The sequence below is a fragment of the Rhynchophorus ferrugineus genome, unplaced genomic scaffold (genome assembly GCF_030347505.1).
Source record: "Rhynchophorus ferrugineus isolate W39M unplaced genomic scaffold, kcgeb_rfMv2 rfM1, whole genome shotgun sequence".
Taxonomy (NCBI): Eukaryota; Metazoa; Arthropoda; class Insecta; order Coleoptera; family Curculionidae; genus Rhynchophorus; species Rhynchophorus ferrugineus.
This window is the reverse complement of record NW_027472580.1, coordinates 88,391,891-88,410,876: the sequence shown is the minus strand read 5'-3', so window position 1 is coordinate 88,410,876 and position 18,986 is coordinate 88,391,891. Positions and strand designations below refer to the sequence as shown.

Sequence of the window (18,986 nt, the reverse complement as noted above, 5' to 3'; positions counted from 1 at the left end):
ATATCAATCATATTTAAGAGATATGTTTCCTGTTTTGAAAATCGGAGGATGTATTCCTCGAAGTTCGGAACCTTTTTAGCTGTCACAGTTCCTTAAAGTACCGTCAAATTTATTTCACTTGTATTCTGTAGTACACCCTGACATGTTCAATAGAAGTAACGATGGTTTCATAGCGCGCCTTCTTTTCAAATGGTAACAAACCCCTCGAACTCGTAAATTCGGAACTACCGCCTTCCTGTCACCTTCCGTGCCGGAGCCGACAATGCCGTCATTCTTTATTTTTGGATTTTACACTTCACTGAAATAATTGGATCGATTGTTTGGTCCTATCCTCTGGCTAGCCCAGCTATTTGGCGTTTTCGTATTTATTATTGGACTCGTAATTTACTGGCGACGAGGAAAGTTCGGGGACTCGGGAAGACACTAATGGGCCATGCTGGTTTCGGAAGAGGCAGTTGTCGCTAACGTCTTCTTTGGGAAAAGTTGTTGGGTATGTGATTTGCAGCCTTGTTCTATTATATACTCGTGTCCGATATAGGACATCTACCGGATGTCCATTTGTTCAAAACCATATTTATTACTTTTTTGTTGGCTAACAATACGTAAGAAATAAAAATCTCCAAAATTACAGTTTTACTATCGCGGAAGGTACTAAGAATAGGTTTGTTTATACAAATGAACAAAAAAGGAGATGTAATCTATAGATCTGTCTGATTGATACGGACAGTACCAGAAATTGAAAAAGAAATAACATATCTTAATTAAATTATGTCTAAAGAATAGAGACAAATACAAGGAAAAGAAAGACAGAAAAATGTTGACGCGGGATATGGAAATAGAAGGATTGGTTAGAGACGAAGACGATAAAAGGCAATGACATGATGAATGAAAATGAGAAGAAAACGAGAAAGAGAAACGAATAATTTCTATAAGATAAAAGGAAAGAGAAGAAAGGATAGGAAAAGACCATATGGAACATATGATGACTGATTTTGATGTGGACTGATGAGATGGCTGCATAATATTGGAACAAAAAATAGACCAATTATTCGGAAAACATATTAACAGTGAAAATGAGAGAGAGATGATAGTACACCCACAGCCACTTTTAGGTAATAGTTTAGATCCATAATAAATTTTACAACAAAATAAATCTGAATTTTTATTTAGTTTTCTCATTTCTTGAATTTATTCAATATTATATCCTATTTGGCGATCAAATATCAACTGTATGTCAATTGTTAAAATTAGTTTCCGCTTTTTCCAAGGTTAACTTACTCCAGCCACATTGCACCGTGCTGATCAACAAGTACGGACAATACTCTTAATAAAGTACGTTTCCAACTTAATCGATTTTTTAGAGCATCAATTTAGATAACAGGTCAATTGAAAAGTCCCCGGTCTGACACATAGATGGCACTACTAGATTTAACTCCATATGTTTTTTAGTTAGCCCTAACCCCCAAAAGATGCGCGTATAAATTTGACATCTCCCGGGTCATTAGTTTGTGAATTATAGCATTTTGAGTGAAGCAACTTTTGTTATTGTGAAAAAAAAATGGATAAAAAGGAATATCGCGTGTTGATAAAATATTGCTTTTTCAAGAGAAAAAATATAGTTGAAGCAAAAACTTGGCTTGATGCCGAGTTTCCGGACACTGCCGCAGGAAAATCAACCATCAAGGATTGGTATGCTAAATTTAGACGTGGTGAAGTTAGTACCGAAGACGGTGAACGCAGTGGACGCCCAAAAGAGGTTGTTACCGACGAAAACATTTAAAAAATCCACAAAATGATTTTGAAGCACCGTAAATTGAAGTTGAATGAAATAGCAGACACAAGATATCTATAATTCACAAATATTTGGGTATGAGAAAGCTCTGTGCAAAGTGGGTGCCGCGCGAGCTCACTTTTGACCAAAAACAACGACGAGTTAATGATTCGGAGCAGTGTTTGAATATGATCAGGCATAATAAACCCGTGTTTTTGCGTCAATATGTGACAATGGATGAAACATGGCTCCATCATTTAATTACGAAATCCAATCGACAGTCATCCGAGTGGACTGCACACGATGAATCTGCTTCAAAGCGTGGGAAAACGCAACAGTCGGCTGGCAAGATTATGGCGTCTGTATTTTGGGATGCGCATGGAATAATTTTTATTGACTACCTTGAAAAAGGAAGTATCATCAACAGCGATTATTACATAACGTTATTGGACCGTTTGAAGGACGAAATCTCCGAAAAAAGGTCGCATTTGAAGAAAAATACAGTGCTGCTTCACGAAGACGATGCACCGTGTCACATGTCAGTGAGAACGATGGCAAAAATCCATGAATTGGGCTTCGAAATGCTTCCTTATCCACCGTATTCTCCAGATTTGGTCCCCAGCAACTATTTCCTGTTCTCAGATCTCAAAAGAATGTTGGCTGAGAAGAAATTTTAGTCGAATGAAGAAGTGATCACTGAAACTGATGCCTATTTTGAAGCAAGGGACAAATCATACTACAGAAAAGGTATCGAAAAGTTGGACGGTCTATAATCAGTGTATCACCCTTAAAGGGAATTATGTTGAATAAAAAAAACTAATTTTGTCAAAAAATGTTTTACTACGGTAGGGGAATTGATCTGTTAGTTATATTCAGATAGTTTCCAGACTTGTTGGTAGGTATAGGTAGTATCCATAATAAGCTAGTAATCAGAATAATAGTTGAGAATTTAGAACTAATAGACCTTAAAATAGCAGCAGTCAATATTTGATTTAATTTTTTTAATTAATAATTTTCATCCGTAATTTTATTTCTTTTATATCATATCAAAGTCCCGTTGTATTCATAATATTTATGTAATATTGAAATAGTAAAAATTAACCCTTACAAAGAAGCCGGAGTCAACCCTTCGCGCGGAAACCGACACCCCGTATCATTTTCCCATGGAACATATCGGCTCATTAGTTGCTCAGGCGGTGAAAATTGAGCCGGAAACTGGCGGCACCAGGTCGGGTGGGTGCAGAGGATCATTACCGAAGTTCATTCGTGTCTTAATTAATCTTGAATTGCTGGTGTCGATTATGAAAAATAATTAGGGTGTCGGCGTTTCGAGAGGGGTCACGAAGGGCTTGAACGGTCACATATTTTGATGTAGGGTCATTCAATTAATTGAGACAATAAATTTGATATTTTACTGGGTTTTTTACGTTTATATTCGGTTAGGTATCAGATATTTGAACTGTCTATTACTGGCTGACGGTTTACCATGCAACGAAATATTACGTATGATATTTAATTTTAAAAAGATGTTTAAAATACATATTGACTATTTTAGGTACTTTTATTTAATGTTTAGTAAGCTGTATTTATTTGTCAGTAATTATTAGAAGCTGATCTTTAAATAACTATATGGTTATAATATAGTCATTAATATTCGGAGGAATATTTCGAAAGGAATTGTGAGAAAATTGCTATTTACTGTTTTGATTCTTGTTTCTATATCGCACACAAATACATTTATTTCGTTTTTTTTATCAAATATTAGGCGTTTTTTGTGAAATAGTTGAACTGTATTTTTTTGGTGGCTTAAAAATACTATGTTCGGAGATTATTATTTAACTTTTGCCTCTATATTCAAATAAACCCAAATTTTCGTGTTTTCATATCATGTTACATTCTACTCTGATATGTTATATTTTATAGATTTTATAGATTCTATAGCCGCTTTCAGCTAAATGTAGGTGATTAAAAATTAGACTAAAGAAAGCCTTACCACGTTAGAAGTATATGATAAGGCTGAAAACAGTTTATGTATATGACCTGCATATTTCATTAAGTTGAAAAAGAATTTAAGATTATATGTTATATGGTACATTTGCTACAATAAGCAGTAGTTGCTAGAATATCTAGATATTTATAGGTTTAATTATTTTTTTTATTAGTCTCTTAGAACTTAACAATCTGCCCGTGGGAAATAGGTATTATTCTGTTATATAATATAACCATCTTGACATGTAAAAGATCGCTTCAGTAAGTTATCTGCTGCACAACTTATAATCTAAATCTTATTCTAGATACTATTCTAACTTATTTTAAAGTTTACCCTAACTTATTCTAAAGACTATTCTAACTTATTCTAGAGATTATTAAATCTCACTCTATATCACTATATAGTATAAAACAAAGTCGCCTTTTCTGTCCCTATATCCCTATGTGCGCTTAAATCTTTAAAACTACGCAACGGATTTTGATGCGGTTTTTTTCAATAGATAGAGCGATTCAAGAGGAAGGTTTATATGTATAATACATGCATAATATACTAAGGCAACATTGCTAATTTTAGAGGTTTCTAACGTGATGTCGTAAATTAACCTATTTTTTTAGGCTTATTTAGCAATTAGCAAAAACGCTGCCTAACCCTACGAGTTAGATCAAATTAATGTACTACAGTATTGTACACCATAAAAAGGTCTACAAAAAAGTCCGCGATGGTATATGTTTATCTTTTAGGGATAACCCACGTTAACCATTTTTATTGTTTACTTTTTACGTGAGAAAATGGCTTATTTACGAAGCTATTTTAAGCAATACGGCATTAATCCTTATCGAATTAAGTACCTTAAATACAGTGTGCAATTAATATAGATCAATATGGTTCTTTACAGCATGTAAATTAAACAAATATTTTCGGAGATATTACAAATTTAAAATTTGCGTTTAAAAATGTGTAATGTAATAAAAATTGTATGAATTTAGATATTCCAAAGATAGCAGGAAATCTTCATAGTAAGTATAGGGGAAGAGGAATTGTTTTACTCCAAATTTAATGCGTGCAGGCCAAGGGCAGTAATGAATGAACCAAAAATACTGGATCGATTTTAATCATGTTTTCATTGAGTGACATAGGCATATATATTTTATGCCCGTGCAAAGTCGGAGCGGGCCGCTATGTTTTTATATACAACGTTCATATTTTTTCTGTAGTGTATTTAATTTAGTATCAGCATTGCACCCGTGCGAAGCCGGGGCGGGTCGCTAGTGTCTATTAATCGGTTCGTATGGTAGTTCGCGTTTGAGCCTATGCACAGCATTGTCATCGCGCACATTTAAGTGTTTGGCGAGTGCATTGGGGTGCACTAATAGTCTTTCAGAGTAATTCGCACTAACATTTCGAATCACACTCGTTATGGATTCTAAGGGGATATCGCGCTGAATCAGTTTGTTCATTCTGGAATCTCTGGAGTATCGTCTATTGTCGATTGTATTGTATATCATGTATTGACTTATACAGCAAAACCTTGTTATCTAATGATAATTGAGATTTAAGCCCAAGTTGTTTGAGTTTTGTCACAATTCTATGAATCGGAGATGAAATTTTAGGTTTCTTATGGCTGATATTGGATCCTCGTGTTATGATAAAACCGTTGTATCGTCAGCATGTGTTGCAACAGTAATGTTTTTTGAGGTCAGTAGGTCAGCTGTATACAATAGATATAACAATGGGCCAAGATCACTGCCCTGCGGAACACCCAACTATATTGGATGCCAGTCAGTGTATTCGTCACCCTATTTGACAGTGAAATTTCTGTCTGTGAGGTATGATATCAGCAGTTGAAAGTGCATATAGAGCAAAAGCTTTTTCAATTTAGCATGCAGTCTAGTGTACCATACATTGTCGAATGCTTGCGAGGTATATCGAGGAATGTAGCGGGGCAATATTTATTATCCTTTAAGTATTTGTTAATTTTGTTGACTAATCTATTATTATCTATTGTAATCTATTATATAGTATTTTTTCTGTTGTTCTGTGTTCTTACGGAAGCCAAATTGATGGTCTGAAATAATATTTCTCTGCTTTGGGATTAGTTTGAGTCTCTTAAAGTATAGTTTTTCAAAAAATTTAGAGATCACAGGTAACAGACCTATAGGGCGATAAGAGATAGAGAGGCGATAGAGATATTTAATTATATTGACAATTTTAAGATATGTCATTTTACGTTGAATAATGTCAACATAATTTTCTGGCGATTACGTAATAGCTGTTAAAAACGTGTACACTTTTTGTAGAATTTTTTGAATTTATTAATAAAGGTTTAGATAAAATTAGATCATATATTGAAAAATGTTTGATGTGTAAATATTATTTAAAATAAATTAATAATAGTTTTCTGATCTATTATAATTATTTATTATTTATTTTTATGTAATGCGATAGAGCGGAATCGCTATTACAAAATTATTATGTAGTTAATAATGATTATTTATAAAAAAATCCAAAATGTGTATAAAGTTATTGAATTTTTTTGGTTTGCTATTTTCTTTAATAATAGTTAAATTTTTCAGTTAATTTTTAAACAGTTTTTCTTATTTTAGACTTAGAAATGAAATTGTTAAGCTTTAAAATCAGTGTTCATTTCAGTTACCTTATTTTGGTCTGTCCAATTACGTTTTCATATAAGAGAAAATAAAATACGATTAAAACATTAACCTTTTTGCTTTTTTCAAAACAGTCAATTTAGTTTCAATTGTCGATTTTCATCAAAAGTATGATCACGTTTGAATTCTGCTTATGGACAGTGTGATTTATCGCTTTATATAATTTCTTCTCTTTATTTTATATATTTTTAAAATAAAACGCTTTCACTTGTTGCAAAATCCCAAGAAAAATAGGTAACATCGGTGGCTTTAATTGTGATACATATCATTAATGATATATAATTAAATCTAATATCATCACTTTCTGATCTGAATTTAAACTATTTGGGTTACAAATTGAAACCCACTAGGTATTAGAAGAGGTAGTGCCACTAGAAAACAGAAGCTCAAAGGCTCAAAATATTTTTAATGTTATTAAATATTTATTTACAAATGAAAATTGAAAAATTGCAAGTGAAAATATTAGAATAATGTAGAAAGATAATAGAGACACATGGTGGCGAGTGTATTAGTGTAAAAGCTTGCTAGGAATGCATCTTGGGGCAATAAAGAACTTTTTGAAGAAGATGCTGAATTGGAGGAGATGCTAGACGAAGATTACTGAAGTCAGTAGGAACTTGCCCATATATTAGAGGTTACCCAACAAGCCATTTCTCATAGATTCGGAACGATGCAAAAATGAAATGGTGCCTATTATATAAATTTGAACCTAGAGACGTTGAATGAAGTGATCTTGTTACATGACAATGCCCATATGGCCCATGTGTCCCATGTGGTTCATCAAGAGGTTAAACTTTGTATTGAAACACTAAAATGCGACTAACTCCACACGCTATATCCACCAGATTTAACTGCTTCAGATAAAATTTTGTACGCTTAACTCAAATGTTCAGTTATAGTATCTATTTAGAAATATATTATTATATGCTTTTAAAGGATATCATGAAAAAACGCATACGAATTTCCGGTGGCATTTGAAGATAACATTCTGATTTTTATTTATTTCAGTCTATAAGTTGCGAATTTTATTAGGAAGATCCGTTAGCAGTCTCGAACTAGGTCGTTATATATTTTATCTTTTGCATACAGCTGTGGAACAGTTACATCCACATACCTTTCAATGGATCTAAGATATAATATTGCAGTTAACAGCGTTTGATGCCCAATTTTTCGTTATAGTTTCTGTAATGATCTGATATATAACCAGTTTAGGTCTAGTTTAAACATACTTGACATATTTATCGATAAAAAAAAACCATAGAAGAAAACGTGATAATAAATTATTGTATTTCATTAATTTCTTTTTCGCTGATTTCCAACAGCATCTATTGGAATTTCATTCGAAATTCGTAAATATATGTATTGACTACATTTATTGTTTATTCCATTGTTAAATCTTTTGGAAATGAAATAATTGATAAAATATTATGATTAAAGTCGTTTTACTAGCTCTAGAAAAATATTTTTTATTTAAGAAATAGAGTGTTGCCAAACTTATTTGTAAATGTAAGTAGTATGAATTGAATATTTATGGGATATCAGAAATTGTTTTTTTCTAATATTTTTATTCTGTGCAATATTTACATCATTTTGGGATATTTTGATATATTATAGAATTGTTTTTGGTTGGGTTTTGGTTTATTTTTTCAGGATATAAAATGTTTGTTTACATATTTTATATTAGTGTATGTATATTATATCAGACGATGATTCTTTGTTTTTTTATAGTTCACTTAAACTATATAGCAACGTCAAGTGGTTTCAGCTACTTACAATAGATAATATCTGATTCTGCCAATATTTAGCTTTATTTTGAGCAATACATCTTTTACTGTGTTTTATAGTAGTATATCCATTTACATCACCAGTAAAAATCCGATGCTTTTTTGTCTTTCCCCAAATATTTTTTGATCATATTCATGCAATGTTCAATGTGTCTGTTTTTGAACCATTTCAAGATTTGCTTTTCTTATTTTTTGTAATATATATAAGTTCCTACTACGAATCTTTGTTGGAATAAGACTGGTGTAATTGACACGTCCGCCATGGTAATGTTCCTTCGTCAAAGTCTACTTAGGTCCAGTTAATCAAATGCATGTGCATATATATATAGGTATATGTATATTATATATGTAACATTTACTATTAATCTAACTTCACTATTAAGGTAGCTATACTATTCCAATATCAAGGGCATTTCGATCAAAGACAAGCGATTTCCTGTTTAAAATATTATCTTAATTAATTAGTCTTATTCCAAAGCTTAGTATAAACTCCATATATATCCAGTAATCAGATCAGGTGGTGTTAAACATTTTAGTCTACGCACTTCACTATCACGTCGCATATTTAGATGCTTAGCGAGAACGTTGGGGTGCACTGACACTCTTTCGAAGTACTTCACACAAACACGTTGAATTACACTCGTTATAGGTTCTAGAGGAATATCGCGTTGTTTCACTTTATTTGAAATATAGTACGGAGCATCAACATTCACACGCAACACTTTATTTTGGAACCGTTGAATGATGGATATATTAGACTTGCTAGCGGTACCCCATAGTTGGATTCCATATGACCAAATAGGTTTAAGTATATACTCATACAGCATTACTTTGTTATCTAATGATAATTTGGATTTGCGCCCGATGAGCCAATACATTTGATATAATTTTAGTCCCAGTTGTTTTCGTTTAGAGAGTATGTGCTTCTTCCAGGTTAGGCGTCGATCTAAGTGCATACCAAGATATTTAACATGCTCTGCTTGAGGGAGTTGACGATGATTGATATTCACTGTTGGACATGTCCTTTTACGCAGGGTAAACGTTACATGGGTGGATTTTGTTTCATTGGCTTTAATGCGCCATGTCTTCAGTCACAATTGCTCCAGGTGGGTTTGTAGGTTTATTGATACCGCGACTGGAGATTTTCCTGAAGCTGAATTAATGGTTTTGGGTTTAGTGTATTTCTTCGACACTAGATTTTAGGTTCTTCTTTGGTTCTTTCAAATAGTTTCCGGAAATTATTGTAATTTTAGTTTCTTTAGTAGATATATCCTAGTCTTAGTGATTATAATATTAAAATAACTTTTTTATTAAATAGTGTTTTTTATAGAATATACTTACACTCTTAACTATTCACTAATGCATTTATTTATTGTATTTTTCTGCTGAATGGTATTGTTAAATCTAGCAGTCATAAACCATTGAATACAATAAAAGATCTGATACAAAATAAATAATGGTCACGTAAATATTATTTATATCAATCAATGACCTTCAATTATGGTGTATTATTAGGTGTGTACGTATTTATTAATGATGCTGTTATTGTGAATACATTTGAACTATTTTTACATTCACTGCTCCATTGTTATGAATATATTTAACGCTATAGGTATACGAATATATTGATAGCTCAGACAATTTATCTTTGATCATGCCAACTTGCATTTTTTGCTTAAGCTGGATGGCACGTGGACGTTTTTTTGCGAACATCACAATACACAGTGACTGCGCAGAAAACAACTGGTATTGAGCAAATTCGGATTTCATTATGTCCCATTTCCATTCTTCATCCTGTCAACGGTTACTCGAAGCATCATTAACTCCCCAATAGGGCTAACTTCGCGGAACTATTGTAAGCAGATAAAGGGATTTTAACTGACCCTTTGAGTTATGTCCAGCGTCATGTACGACGCCCCAGAAGGTGATAAATCATGTTTAAAAGAGAACGGTTTATCAAATATGGTTTTTTATTACTTTTTATTATCTATATCAGTACAAAATCACAGGTATATTAGAGGGAATTTAACAGTTGTGTCCACTAAATAATTTTTACTTATTTCTGTTCGGTAAATATTTAACTGATTCTTTTATCTTTATTCTAAGTGTTATTTAATGAACAACAAATATTGATTGAAAAATTAAGAATAGAATAGGTAAAGAATTTTAAGTACTCTCAAATAACTTTTTCTTGTGTGATATATAAAGTGTAAATAAAGTTAATTTGTCAATGCAATTTAAACAGTGTAGTACTAAGACTCCGATCTCAGTTAAATCGGCCATTTTCATTTTAACCAATTCAAATTTTCGAATTATAGAGGCCAATCACGAACAACTTTTACTTTTACAAGATTTTTAGCTAATTCCTGTATTATTAACTAGCTGTGAAATCCTTCAATGTTTCATATAAAAAAGAAGTTTAAAATTTGTATTAATACATAATAGAAATAATTATTTTTCATTGCCTGTTGTTCATTCAGTTAATACGAAGAAAAATTGTGGAAATCGAATGCAGTTTGTAGATTTAAAACTTAACTTGTCTTTATGCTCTTTGGCCAACAAAATGGATTTACATAGTTTCCATATTCCGATTGTCAGCAGAGTCTGCAGAGAATGTCCTGCAAGTTAATCTTTGACACCTGTCAGTAAGAACATTTAAAGGTTTTTCTACTGTTACTACACGTAAAGTTTTAATGGAACTTTTGAATTTGTAAAAGTTTTTTCTAAAGATGGTGAGTGCTTTACATCGTTGTTTAGAAAATGTTTTCATTTATCAGAAAGAAAACTTAAAAAGAGATTTCCTTGTGTTTAATAGTCGTAAATTTAGGTTCGATTCCAATTTGGAAGCATCAGTATGAAGAAAAATGAGGCTTGAATATAATTTAAAGCATTTCCAAATGTTGTATTAACTTATATCACTGTTATCACTGCTCTATTATCGATTTTGTTTATGTTAGTTAACTACTCGTATATATGAGAATTTATTAATAATTACTAAATTCTGCATTTTTTCAATTGTTTTAAATACACTCATGATTGTTTCTGTAACTGTTGGTATTTGTGTTGTTATTATTCTTATTGTTATTAATGGTATTAACCATGTCCAGTTTATGGATTTTAGTGACTGGACATTCTGATTATTTTAAACCACTTAAATGCGTCACCATATTTCGGATTATTATTGTTAATAGTGATTAATTGAATTGAATATCTATATATTGATAACATAAATTTTTAATAGAAAAAAAGAAAACTAAAAAAACGAAACTCTACCTTTTAATTTGGAATTAGATGACTTTCTAAACAAATTTCATAAGTATTTCTAATCCATGTCTTATTAACAGTTTATAATCAGTAATAATCAGGCAACTATTGATATTTTTCGACTTGCCACTTGGTTATTAGTGTTCAGTTTTTTAAAATTATGGACACTAGTGGAAGTGCGTGTAAAGTAATCCATCTGAGCAAAATTCAAATATAAAAGAGGCTTGGTTGACGCTGTTCTTATAACACTACTTACTGTACTTGTTAGTGTTGCTTTTGTTTTTCGCTCTGATGTAGTGATTTTCTTTTGCTTTTGCCCTTTTTTTACGTGTGGGGATCTTTATATCCTCTTTTCTGTTTGTCTTTCGATACTATCTCCATTTTAAAGCAATTGGTTCATGATTCTTAGAGTTCCAATGGTCTTATTCTTTGTGTCCTCCATTTTTTGGTGCGCTACCCCAAATATTATTACTAATAAAATGTTCTTTTTGTTTTATCTCTTCTATTTCATTATTGTTTTCTATATATCTCATATTTTACGCAATTCTGTAATATGGTATGTCGGAAACAAGTAAACACATCAAGAATCAGGGGTTTCATCAGTCTCTGAATTCTAAAATACAATCAGTGAAAGGTTTATAATATATTTCCAGCATCAACATTATGTTAATTTTATCAATTCCGACTTTGGTACCATAGTACCATAGTCAGGTTGTATAATGTGCAACCTTATATAGATTTGCAAATTAAGATATATCTTATATTATTCCCGAGTTATCTTCTCCAGAAGTTCAAGAAACGTCTTCGACACGTCCTTTGGGTTTCGTATCACAATCCCAAATTCAACTTGTAAATTGCATACTGCAAGCTCGAATAACAAGAATCAGATAAGGCTAACAAGAGAAATATCCTAATTACAATTCTTTTGTCTTTGTCAGTTAATGATGTGGTACCCATTTATTGAATATTTTAATAAGGGTAATGCCGTTTTGATAAGTTTTTTATTTGAAAGGTGTTAATAAGTAGTTCTCGTCGTCGTTGGAGAACTTGTTTTGGGATACTGTTTTAGTAAACTGCATTTGGAGTCCTTTTATTTGTTTATTGTTGATTGACTTTGCGTCCTTTTTTTTTGTTCTGGCCTAAAAACCAGGCGGTGGAATGCATGACGCATACCTGGTCGCGGAGACTTGCCCTGGAGTGACAAGTTGGACCGGGTTATATGGGACTGCCTCTGGGCTTACCAATACACTAAACTGAAACCGCCTCACAGTTGACCCCTGTGGATCACTACTGCTACTGCATTAAATTTGGGGATATGGCACCCGCTGATCGGGCAGCCGTTATTGGGCACGAGGGCCCGGCGATTCTATTGATTCGCGAACCTGAGTTAGCACACACCTGGATACTGTTGTATGGGGGCAAAAGTTATGAGCATACTTTGCGTCCTGCTTGCTCACAACTAACGATTGCAGCTAGACTTTCTTGCGAATTAATGAATCACTTTTACTTTATACTACTTTATTTACACTAATTACAATTAATTGAACCAAAACGATCATTAATATCTAGACTTCTTGACCCTGAATTACGAATTGTGAATTGTAGTGAATTTAGTGAAAGAATTAGAACCCCTCGGATCGCCCTATTTTAGATGGCATGTATGTAATGCCTACTCTGAAAGCATGCTGTATCTTCCAATTACCTTTTCTACTAACCGATGGCCAATTATAAAGGTTCTTCCATATTCCAAATAAACCAAAGACCATGTAACGGTAACAAAACCTGATCAAACACCGATAATCTGCTAAAGACCCAAAATACCGCCATAGAGCTACAAAAATGCAGATGTTATAAAAATAATATTTTGAGAAGTAACTATTAATAGGTCAATTGAAAGGTCCCCGGCCTACCATAGTAAAACATATTTTTTTGGCAAAATTATTTTTTTTATCCAACATAATTCCTTTCAAGGGTGATATACTGATTATAACGACCCTCCAACTTTTCGATGCCATTTTTGTAGTACGATTTGTCCTTTGCTTTAAAATAGGCTCCAGTTTCGGCGATCTCCTATTCATTCGATGAAAATTTCTTCCCAGAGAGCATTATTTTGTTTCTGGAGAATTTGATCTGGAGAATACGGTGAATGAGGAAGCAATTCGAAGCCCAATTCATGGATTTTTGCCATCATTTTCACTGACTTATGATACGGTGCATTGTCTTGGTGAAGCAGCACTTTCTTTTTCTTCAAATGCGGCCTGTTTTCGGCGATTTCGTTCTTCAAATGGCCCAATAACGCTATATTTTTCAAGGTAGTCAATAAAAATTTTTCCATGCGCATCCCAAAATACAGACGCCATAATCTTGGCAGCCGACTGTTTTCCACGTTTTGGAGCGGGTTCATCGTATGCAGTCCACTCGGATGGCTGTCGATTGGGCTTCGGAATGAAACGATGGAGCCATGCAAAAACTCGGGTTTATTACGCTTGATCATCTTCAAACTCTGCTCCGAATTATCAACTCATCGTTGTTTTTGGTCAAAGGCGAGCTCGCGCGGCACCCACTTTTCACAGAACTTTCTCATACCCAAATATTCGTAAATGATATGGTGTACACGTTTAGTTGATATCTTTAGAGTGTCTGCTATTTCATTCAGTTTCAATTTACGGTCAGTCAGTATCATTTTGTGTATTTTTTAAATGTTTTTGTTGGTTTTGGACGTCCACTGCGTTCACCGTCTTCGGTACTAATTTCACCACGTCTAAACTTAGCATACCAATACTTGATGGTTGATTTTCCCGGGACAGTGTCCGGAAACTCGGCATCAAGCCAACTTTTTGCTTCAACTGTATTTTGTCCCTTCAAAAAGTAATATTTTATCAACACGTTAAATTACTTTTTATCCATTTTTTAACCAACAATAACAAAGGTTGCTTCGTCTTTTGAGAGTTAGGGCTAACTAAAAAACATATGGATTTAATTCTAGTAGCACCATCTATGTGTTAGGCCGGGGACTTTTCAATTGAACTGTTAAAACTAAACAAGTCTGATACCTTGAACAATGGGTGACGATGTAAAGCAATGTCAGCTTCTAAATGCTGCGATACTGTTTCTTACTTTTTCGCTTCATCTTGTTCAACATCCTTACAACTTTTCCTCAAAATCGAATGTTTTTTTTTTGTTCAAATGTTTAGAAGCGATTCTTTGAACAAACCATTACCATTGAATTGAACCAACAACAATGAATTGATAATAGGTAGTTAGATGACCTTTCCACGCAACTATAATAGTTTTAAAATAGGCGTCCCGAGTATATAGAGTCACATTTTACTACGGTCTTTATAACTTCATTTGCAACAACGCAAGTTCCAGCGTGAGTTTCGATTTTATTATGTCCACTTTCCATTCTTCATTCTGTCATCGACTCGATGGGCCATCATTAGCCCCCCGGCGAGACACCTCCCATGTACATTATAGTCAGTTGGACAAAAAGAAACCGACTGACCCAATAACGTTGACGGGCCGTCCCGTATCTGAGTAAATAATGAGCTCGAAAAAAAAAACGGACCGTCCACCCTCAGTGCATCAACCCTTTCGGACAATAGGATAAATTATGTTTGGCTAATGCCTTTTTTTTGTTGGATGCTGGACGGCCGATGGTCGGTTTGTTGTATTTTAGTCGGGGTAATGAATTCGTTATATTTTTTATGGGGGACGGCTTAGCGCGCATTAAATTCGTGTTTGGATAAATATCATTGTGAGTTTCGTGTGTTTACAATGTCGTTCGGAAAGGGTTCAAATACATATTCATTAGTAAATAAGAGTCAAACGGTTTGTTTGGATGTTTTCGTCTGATAGTTGTTTACTTAATATGCTACGGATTTTTTTGAAGTTGTCGTAAACATTCCCCTTTGTTTATGGATTCTGTTTTGGCGGATCTGGATTCTCCTTTGAATTACAAATTCAAAGATAAGTTTTTTGTTCTTCTTTATCATTTCAAACTAAAATGCATAATATATTACTGTTGTTCTCATTTTTTAAAAGATTATAAAATTAATTATAATTAATAACAGGTCAATTAAAAAGTCCCCGGCCTACCATAGTAAAACACATTCTTTTGGCAATTTTTTTTTATTCAACATAATTCCCTTCAAGGCTGTTACACTGGTTATAGCGACCCTCCAACTTTTCGATACAATTTTTGTAGTACGATTTGTCCTTTGCTTTCTCAGTTTCGACGATCACCTTTTCATTCGACGAGATCTGAAAACATGATATAGTCGCTGGGCGCCATATCTGGAGAATACGGTAGATGAGGAAGCAATTCGAAGCCCAATTCATGGATTTTTAACACGGCGCATTGTATTGGTGAAGCATCACTTTCTTTTTCTTCAAATGCGGCCATTTTTCGGCGATTTCGTCCTTCAAACGGTAATAGTCGTAGAATTTTCAGTTTCACCAACAACGAAACTTATAATATATCAAGAAATATGAATAACACTATTATCCCCTACAATAACAACGCATTGAGGTAAATCTTCGTTGGAAGGTTCATATCAAAAAAGGCTTCTAATTAAAAGACAAAAAATTGTATTGGGTGGGAAGAAAATTGAAATTATCCCTACATTATAAGTTGCTGCTGTATAAGCAGATACTAAAACCTATATGGACCTATGGAATTCAGTTATGGGGACGTTCTGCGAGAAGTAATATTAACAGAATACAAGAATTTCAAAATAAAGTCCTTGGAAGTATTGTTTAGGCACCCAAAGACTATGTTATGTACATAAGAATGGTAGCTAGGTTAAATAGGGTTTTCAAACAAAAAGGTTTTTTTATTTAGTTATCAAAAACGATTATTATGTACATGTTTTATTTTAAAACGTTTTTCTGTGTTAAAAATTTAAGTTTGATTATTCTGTAATTTTTGATGAGTTAATAATGTTTCTATTTCCTATTCAGCAAAGAAAAATGATTTTATTTTATTTTCTTCAAATTGCGATCCAACTTGCATCTTCGCTTATATAGTGTAAGATTGAACAGTATAGTTTATAAAAGTTATATTCTTACATATTCCTTAATTCGCTAGGTGTTTTCGTCCTTTTTAGTGTACCGCTCGATCACAATAGTGTTTGCCGAATAGCCGATAGTATTAGAAATCACCTGCAATAAGAAAAATTTAAGGGAAGTTAGTACGAGATGTTGAATTTCCGTGTTTTAACTAAAATGTTACTGCTACAAACAATGAAAATATTTTTAAAATTATGAAGCTGTTTCGAAAACCGTCATTCAAGTTTTTTAAAATTGGTTATTGTATTTTGAACAGTAAAGGTATTATCGTATTGGTAATTGCATATAAGAGATTGGTCATCAAATAGCTATATTGTGTTAACAAGCTTTTCGAAGAGCTCTTCTATCTCCAAAACTAATGTATGCAACATTAAAATCTATTTTAATGCAGACTAATTAATTAATTTGTCAATATTATTTTGAATATTTAAATTTTTTTAAATAAAATATGTAATGCCTACTCTGAAAGCATACTGTATCTTCCAATCACCATTTCTACTAACCGATGGCCAATTATAAAGGTTCTTCCATATTTCAAATAAATCAAAGGCCATGTAACGGTAACAAAACCTGATCAAACACCGATAATCTGTTAAAGACCCAAAATACCGCCATAGAGCTACAAAAATGCAGATGTTATAAAAATAATATTTTGAGAAGTAACTATTAATAGGTCAATTGAAAGGTCCCCGGCCTTAGACCATAGTAAAACACATTTTTTTGGCAAAATTAGTTTTTTTTATTCAACATAATTCCTTTCAAGGGTGATACACTGATTATAAGGACCCTCCAATTTTTCAATACCATTTTTGTAGTACGATTTGTCCTTTGCTCCAAAATAGGCCTCAATTTCGGCGATCTCTTCTTCATTCGACGAAAATTTTTCCCAGCGAGCATTATTTTGTTTCTGGAGAATTTCATTTGGAGAATACGGTGGATGAGAAAGCAATTCGAAGCCCAATTCATGGATTTTTGCCATCATTTTCACTGACTTGTGATACGGTGCATTGTCTTGGTGAAGCAGCACTTTCTTTTTCTTCAAATGCGGCCTGTTTTCGGCGATTTCGTCCTTCAAACGGCCCAATAACGCTATGTAATAGTCGCTGTTGATGGCCCTTCCTTTTTCAAGGTAGTCAATGAAAATTATTCCATGCGCATCCCAAAATACAGACGCCATAACCTTGGCAGCCGACTGTTGCGTTTTCCTACGTTTTGGAGCGGGTTCATCGTGTGCAGTTCACTCGGATGGCTGTCGATCGGACATTTGGAATAAAGTCCTGGGAAGTATTGTTTATGCACCCAAAGACTATGTTATGTATATAAGAAGGGTTGTATATAGTAGAATATAAAATACGTGTAGTATATAGGTTAAATAGGGTTTTCAAACAAAAAGGTTTTTTTTATTTAGTTATCAAAAACGATTATTATGTACATATTTTATTTTAAAACGTTTTTTTGTGTTAATAATGTAAGTTTGATTATTCCTTAATTTTTGATGAGTTAATAATGTTTCTATTTCCTATTCAGCAAAGAAAAATGATTTTATTCTATTTTCTTCAAATTGCGATCCAACTTGCATCTTCGCTTATATAGTGTAAGATTGAACAGTATAGTTTATAAAAGTTATATTCTTACATATTCCTTAATTCGCTAGGTGTTTTAGTCCTTTTTTAGTGTCCCGCTCGATCACAATAGTGTTTGCCGAATAGCCGATAGTATTAGAAATCACCTGCAATAAAAAAAATTTAAGGGAAGTTAGTATGAGATGTTGAATTTCCGTGTTTTAACTAAAATGTTACTGCTACAAACAATGAAAATATTTTCAAAATTATGAAGCTGTTTCGAAAACCATCATTCAAGTTTTTTAGAATTGGCTATTGTATTTTGAACAGTAAAGGTATTATAGTATTGGTAATTGCATATAAGAGGTTGGCCATCAAATAGCTATATTGTGTTAATAAGCGATTCAAAGAGCTTTTCTATCTCCAAAACTAATGTATGCAATATTAAAATCTATTTTAATGCAGACTAATTAATTAATTTGTCAATATTATTTTGAATATTTAAATTTTTTTATATAAAATTACTTTAAAGGACGAATAGTTAGAAATCTTTATAATATCATTATAGTTTTTGGTACAGTAATAATACCATAGGAGTAAAGGTTAATAATTACAATAATTATTTGGTTGGTGGCGATTTGTACAATTTTGCATTCAGCCAGAGCAGATGCGAAATATTATAAACAATAGCGGGAAATTGAATAAAGTTTCTCTAAATAGGCATATTCTCTAATTGCTTCCTCTAACCCTTTATTTGAATTAATGATTTGCACAATGGCTTACGCCTATTGCCTTTTTTCTCTTCTTGACGTTTCAATTGGTCCCACTTTTCACCCTCGATTCGCCAGCGGGACCGCCCGAGTAGTTATTCATTAATTC

General features: G+C 32.9%; 1 protein-coding gene and 1 long non-coding RNA gene across 3 annotated transcripts in view; both read left to right on the top strand.

Annotated features, from left to right (window-relative positions):
• The window catches only part of CenG1A (Centaurin gamma 1A), a 212,717-nt gene that overhangs the window by 82,676 nt on the left and 111,055 nt on the right, over positions 1-18,986 (top strand). The gene's annotated exons all lie outside the window — the stretch shown is intronic.
• LOC143191866 (uncharacterized) lies at positions 10,907-16,434 on the top strand. Its single transcript, XR_013004653.1, has 2 exons — positions 10,907-13,497; positions 15,683-16,434. It is a non-coding gene; the product is annotated as an uncharacterized LOC143191866 (long non-coding RNA).